The sequence below is a fragment of the Alligator sinensis genome, unplaced genomic scaffold, assembly GCF_000455745.1.
Source record: "Alligator sinensis unplaced genomic scaffold, ASM45574v1 scaffold347_1, whole genome shotgun sequence".
Classification (NCBI taxonomy): domain Eukaryota; kingdom Metazoa; phylum Chordata; order Crocodylia; family Alligatoridae; genus Alligator; species Alligator sinensis.
In genome coordinates this window covers 199,194-206,603 of record NW_005841922.1, presented here as the reverse complement: position 1 = coordinate 206,603, position 7,410 = coordinate 199,194, and positions in this window count along the sequence as shown.

Here is a 7,410-nt window from a genome sequence, read left to right as displayed (position 1 = left end):
GGGAAAGAGAAGAGGATCATGTCAGTAAACCCTTTTTTTTCCTATATGAGATGGTATTTAAATCTTTGCACATATAAAAGACCAATTCTACCTGTTAAAAGAAATAGCATTATAACATACTCATATGGATACAGAAGACAGATTAGTTTAGTATCCCATCATCTTATACTTGGAGCCCATGGAAACCTTCAAAGGGTTCCATGTGGGGTTAGAAACAGAAAAAAATAAAACGAAATAAAACCACTCTTTTTGTTGCTGAAAGAAACAGAATTGATTACCTTTATACAGATCAATGGTGCTATAAGCATTTTAGCCGTGCAAGAGGAGATAATGAACTGAAACAAAAGTAGTGAGAAATCCTCATCTTTGGTATTGTAGCTGTTGAGGTTTCGGTTGCTCTGTTCCTTGTTCTTTTGAAAAAACTGCATAGGCACAAATTAAAGACAATCTTCAACTTTAAGATAACTGAGTTGTCAAATGAAGCAGCAATCACATTGGCTTTACTTTGTTTTCAATCTTGTCAACCCTTTCTTTGAAATCTGCTTCCTAAAATGTCCAAGATGTCTGTCAAAACACAGTGTGTTATTTGTTTGTTTCCTGACGTGCTTCCTTGGGTTTTTTTTTTAATTTTATTTTATTATTTTTAAATGGAACAGTTTGTTGCAGAAGAAGTAGGTGCAGAAAAAGTTTCTTTGGTTTCGATTAAGTAGTACATAAAAAAAGTCTCAAGTGTCTTTAAAGAATCATTACAGCGTTTGGCTTGCTTTTGAACACTCAACTGGTGTTCCAAAAGGGGCCATTCACTGGTAAATATGCACATCGAGTGACCATGACAATTTCAGTGATAAGGATTGCTTATGGTATTGAAGACTACGGTAACTGCAGCTAGTGTGGCTGTGTTAGCTCTGCTACTCCACTCACAACTTTGCTTGTTTTTTCAGCATTCACTTTCTGCTCAATTATATAGCAAATCAAAACAAGAGATTTATGCTTTGTTTGGTGTATGCAAGACTCTGATTTCTAAAATAACCACAATCTGGTGGTGATGATGATGATGATGATGATGAAAGATAATGGCAAGTTTAATAGTCTTTGGTTTGCAGTATTCTATCTTTGGTGTGCTGTGTTTTTATCAGGTTAGATGAAGTGGTTGGAGAGGATTTAACAATGTGATGGATTTAGATGTCATATTTAAGTCATATGCAGCATATCTAAAATGGTCAATGATATCCTTAAAGAAGTTGCTATTTGTTCTGCCAGAAAGTACCACAGAACTCTAATCCAGAACTGATGAAACAACAAAAGTCTTGAAGTATTCTTCAGTGAAAATGACACAAAAAACGAGAAACAAGAAGCATAACTAAAAAGGGCATATTAACGACCTTAAAAAATCTAGATCTTTCAAAATTTTGTGTTTGTTCCATGTACTGTAGCAGTTAAATTGACCTCCTGAGTGTGCATCTGCATTATGTACAAACACAGAATTTGTGACAAACTGCAAAGTGTGCTTGAGGCTTGTGTGGTCACATACTCTTCACTAACGACTTCACAAATTAGAGCGTGTTTTGAAAGAACAGATGTAATGAATCCAGAACCATCCCATTTTCTTCTATCTATTGTCTTTGTGCTTGATACTTTGAGCTCAAGTGAACTGATTATTACTAATCCAAGATCAAGCGAGTTTTTACTGATAAGTTTTAGAAAAACCCCAAATCCCCCCCCCCCCCCGCCACACACACTCCTCCCCTCCCCGTAAAATGCTTAATAAAACCATGCCTGAGTTTAAAAAACAGGTTCTTGGATTTTTAAATTTCTCTGTCTTAAAATTTGTGCTCCCTTCTCATATTGTTGTATTATGGCTGTGAGCTTTGGTATAGTGTGATGTGGTGAAGCTAAGCAGTCTGAAAAAGATGCGGTCAGACATGTTTGCATTTCTCCCATGTAGCAACCAGCTCCGAGTGTGATCTGCAGTATTTTGTTGCTTTTTCATATTTTAAGTCTGTTTCAGTTTTCAAGGAGAAATCTGTCTCATGAGTGACCCACTTAGGTTTCAGACCTGCTTAGTCTGTCTTGAGTGTAATATTATATTGAAAGAGATTAATTTGTGACTTTAGCCTTCTAAAACTGACTAAATAGTCATAAAAAGTGTCCTATGTTTACAGCTAGACTAGAATTACTTTCCGAGAGAATTGTGCTTTCCAATCACCAGTGAAGGGCCCCACCAAGAATCCATTCTTTCATTCTTTTTTTCCTTTTTTTCTTTTCTTTTTTTTTATAGTTGAGTTGTGCCCAATTTAGATTCCTTTCTTCAGTCATGCTTTGGTACAAGTGCTGGAGGTTGAAGAGGATCCCCCTGTACTCAAATCGTCCTGCCATTTCTCAAGACTGCGCCTCCTAGCATTCATGAAGAAGTTACTGACAGTGGTAAGTTCCAAGCCCAGCTGTTGGGAAATGGTGATCTGCATTTCTTTGGATGGACGTTTGTTCTCCTTGAAGATGGCAAAAAGTGTTCTGCGCTGGAGATCAGTGAAAACTAGGCGAGATTTCTTCTGGGAATTGTTCCTCTCTTTGTTTGGTTCTTGTTCTTTACGTTTGCATGCTTGGGGAAAAAAGAGAGGGAAAGAATCAATGTATGCATAAGTACCAATAAACTGAGCAGGTGATACATTGAAAACATTGATAAAGCTTTAGAGTGGATGTAAACTGTTAAACTTTATTGTGCAAATTGCAAGGTTGTCAATAACGAACTTCCTCAGGTTCATCTCTTAAAAATACGAGTCACTAATATGGCTACTGTGGGCAGTAAAACCATATAGATCAACACCCTGAACTAATACCTAGTGAACAATTAGTACCGGAAAAAAGCTTTCTAAGAGGAATGATAAATAAGGGTTGCCTATGATCCCAATCACAGCTGATAAGGTCTGCATTTTCAAAAGTGACTAACAATTTTGAGTTGATTTTTAGACTACGCCCTCTAAAAAAATCAGGTACTCTTAACATCTCTTCTTTACAGTGCCTGCCAAACTTGAGGCACTCAAAATCACTAGGTACTTTGAAAATCCAGGCCCTTGAATGTATCAGTCTTCCTATTACAAATTATACCCTCTAAGAAACACACAATTCTATTGTAAAATCTGCTGTACATTAAGACTTAGAACACAAAAATTTAGGCTAGAAAAGAAAAATCAAGCCTATCTGTATATACCCAATTGGTATTTGAAGCATACAGCCTTTCTGGAGCAGATTTGGAGCAGACAGCCTTTTCCTAGCCCTAAAATTTCAAATATACTCCAGTGAACTGCAGAGGGTGCTGCACCATGTGATGCTGAAGGCATGAAACACACAAGCCTGCTATGTCAATATAAAATGGGAAGATCTGACCATGCATAAGCCAGAACCCACTGCTCCACAAAAGCCTCACCTCACCATCCATTTGGGGCTCTGCGGATTGAAAGATATGTCAGTATGGTGTAGCAGTTTGAAGCTAGCAGTCAACCACTTTCTACTATGATCTGTCAGAAAATCAACCCCATTTCCATAAGAAATTCCAGAGAGATTAGCACTGACAGTTCTAACATTAATTCCAGGCCTTGAGAGGGGAGTAGTAAAGCGCTAGTATGCCAGGATTGAGAAGGTGCTCGTACTGACACAGAAGCACATTATATCTTAAAATCTTTGAGTATTCCTACCTATCTCAAGGTGTATGTCTGGACACAAGATAATATCCAGTCCCTCTACCATGAATTAGGACCTCTATCTAGATTTTTAAAGGTATTTCTGTGCTTAACAATGCACACAGCTACCTAGTGGGATTTTCAAAAACATCCAGACATTGAATTCCTATTGGCTTCTTTGTGTGAGAATCCCAGTAGGTGCCTACCTGTACCTGTGGGTGCCAATATTTGACTGTTGTTTGGAACAAAATTTTCTTTAATTTTTCTCCTCTGACAGGTGTTTGTAATTTGCAGAGAGAAGATGATTTGGCCCCAAATGCTGTCAGACCAATATGTTAATAGTAGGAGCATTATCTAATGGTTAAAACAAGGGCATTAAATAGGTACAGTGAGATGTTCCATTTCCAGCTTTGCCACGTAGCTCTTATGTGATCTTGGACAAGTCATTTAGGGCCAGATCCTAATCAATCTTATCAGTCCCCTAACAGGATGTAAGTAGAGTTTAGACACCGAAGTCAGAAAAGAGTGATCCAACTCGACACAGCTCTGTCACTGGAAAATCACTGGCTTTATTAAGCACCTCCATTTTGGTTTTAAAAGATCCCCATGTTTTGAGACTTGAGCAACTGCATGTGCATTGTACTGACCAGATCAGGCACCCAATTTATCTAATTTCACTTAAGCCTGTTATGATTGAAATTGGCTTTGAGAGGCAACTAACTTTGCCTAAATTGTGGGTGACACCAAGCTGGGTAGGAGAGTAGATATGCTGGAGGGTAGGGCTAGGATTCAGAGAGTTCTAGAAAAATTGGAGGATTGGACCAAAATAAATCTTATGGGCTAGGGACAGACATTTAAAAAGCCTGAATTGATTCAATCTTTGCAGGTTAATCTAACCTGGCTAGGCTGAACCGGTTTGTAACCATACAGACATCTCCTCTGAACTGAAGAAATGTAGTCCTGCAGTGGCAGGGGGCACTAGAGCAGCTGTCCCTTCCCTTGCACAGTGCTGAGCTGAGGGGGAGCATGGCTAGGCCCTGGCAGGATGCTCTGATTAGGGAGGGGTGCGGGGGGGGGGGCCCCCCCCCCCCCCCCACTGCTCCTGACCAGCCCAGCAGGGAGTTGATAACACAGTGTTTATCACCTAATTCAGTGTTTATCAGCCCATCAAAAAAAACAAAAGCCTCTCTCATTAGTTCAAGCTTTTCTTAAACAACTTTTTCCAAGGAAGGAATGGAGGGACAGTACCAAGCTACCTGTTGATTAGCTCCAAAAAGCCCTAAGCAGACACTGTCCTGTCTGCCTTTGTCCTGTCTGCCTTACACAGACACGTCTCTGTATTAGGTGGAATAGCACATGCTGGCTACAATCCGTGCTCTGGGAGAGGGGAGGGGGAATCCCTGCTTAAGCAGGCAGTGGTGAGGGGGGATGGGGCACGGGGAAGCCAGGCAGACCCTGCTGTGCCTGCTGCTTCTACCAGAGCTCCAGACAGGGAGCAGAGGGGAGGGGCCAGCCCAGCTCTCTGGAGCAAAGAGCCCCACCCAGGGGTGCAAAGCATCTGGGATGCTGGGGGACTCCGGTTTAAGTTAAACCAGGAAGGAGTCTGGGACAGACATAGCATAAACCTATTTGAGCCAAATCAGTTAAGTCTGATACTACATTTAACCAGGTTTATCTTAAACCAGTTTCAGCCATTTTCAAAATAATTTATGTGCACTGAACATCTGTTCTGTTACAGGTTTAAACTTAAAGTGGTTTATGTGTAATGTCTGTCCCTAGCCATGAAGTTCAATAAGGACAAGTGCAAAGTTCTGCACTTAAGATGAAAAAATCCCATGCACAGGTACAGGCTGGAACCTGACTGGCTAAAGCAGCAGAAAAGGACCTGGGGGTTATAGTGGACAATAAGCTGAATATGAGCCAGCAGTGTGCTCTTGTTGCCAAGAAGGCTAATGGCATACTGGGCTGCATTCGTAGGAGTGTTGCCAGAAGATTGGGGGAAGTGATTCTTCCCCTCTATTCAGCTTTGGTGAGGCCATATCTGGAGTACAGTGTTCAGTTTGGCCCCCTCCCCTCCACCCCCCAACTATAGAAAGGATGTGGACAAATTGAAGAGAGTCCAGCAGAGGGCAACAGAAATGGTTAGAGGATTTGGGGAACATGACTTATGAAGAGAGGCTGATGGAATTGGGTTTATTTAGTCTGGAGAAGAGAAGACTGATGAGGGATTTAATGACAGCCTTCATCTACCTGAATGATAGTTCCAAAGATGATGGAGCTGGACTGTTCTTAGTGATGGCAAATGACAGAACAAGGAGCAATTGTCTCAAGTTGCAGCAAGGGAAGTTTAGGTTAGATATTAGGAAAGCTTTCTCACTAGGAGGGTAGTAAAACACTGGAACATGCTTCACAGAGATGTTGTGGAATCTCCATTTTTAGTGGTTTTTAAGACCTGGTAGACAAAGCCTTGACTGGGATGATAGAGTTGGGAATTATAGAATCATAGAGAAGTGGGGCTGGACGGGACCTCCAGAAGTCATCTAGTCCAACCCCTTGCCTGAGGCAGGATCATCCCTATCCAAACCAATCCCATACAAACCATTATTTAAACTCTACAGAAGACCACCATCAACTCTGATACAACATAGACCTAACACCCTAACCTGCCACAGTTAAAGCAGGGGAGCCACAGCAGCCAATGTCCTTCTTCAATATACGCTTAGATCATGGATATCAGGCCATGCCCTCCATAGACAGAAACTCCCACAGTCCATACCAATTTGACCATGAGTAAAATTTCTTCCTTACCCCAAATATGACACTCAGTCTGACCCTGAACAGAGGGGCAAGACCCTCTAGCCAGGAACTGCTGGCTTTGGTCCCAGCAGGAGCATTGGCATAACCAAGACAAAGTCTTCAGCCTTGGCTGTAGCTAACACGCTATTAAAATCACTCTGACACATGTTCTAACAGTGAACAAGTTTTTTTGGATATCCAATCTAAACTTACTTTGCTGCAAGTTCAAGCCATTGGTCCACATCCTCCTCTACAGTAAGAGAGAAAAAGTGCTTTTCCTCTTCTTCATGGCAGCTTTTCAAATATTTGAAGATTGCTATCATGTCCCCTTTTAAGCACTTTTTCTGGAACCTGAACATGCCTAGCTCCTTTAGCCTTTCCTCATATGACTTGCTTTCCAATTCCTTTATCATCTTTGTTGTCTGCCTCTGGACCTTCTCTTACTGCTTCATGAACTTTTTAAAATGTGGAACCCAGAACTGCATACAGTACTCTAGGTAAGATCTAGCCAATGCTGAGTAGAGAGGCACTATCGCCTCCCCTGTCTTGCACCTGATGCTTCTACTGAAGCATCCCAAAACCACATTCACTTTTTGTGTGGCTGCATCACACTGCAGACTCGTATTGAGTCTCCAAGACTCCCAAGTCCTTCTCCATAGTGCTGCCATCCAGCCATGTGTCACCCATTTTATATTTGTGTTTTTGATTATTCCTTCTGAGATGTAGAAAAATATAGAACACTTCATGAATTTGCGCATCATCCTTGCACATGTGCCATACTAATTTTGCTTGGTGTTCCTGCTTTGAGCAGGGGGTTGGATTAGGTGACCTCCTGAGGTCCTGTCCAACCTAATTTGCTATGATTTTAAGTCCTTGATGCCGAAGAGAGGCTAGAATATATTGTATCTAGTGGTTATTTAGTACTGAGAGTGTGCAT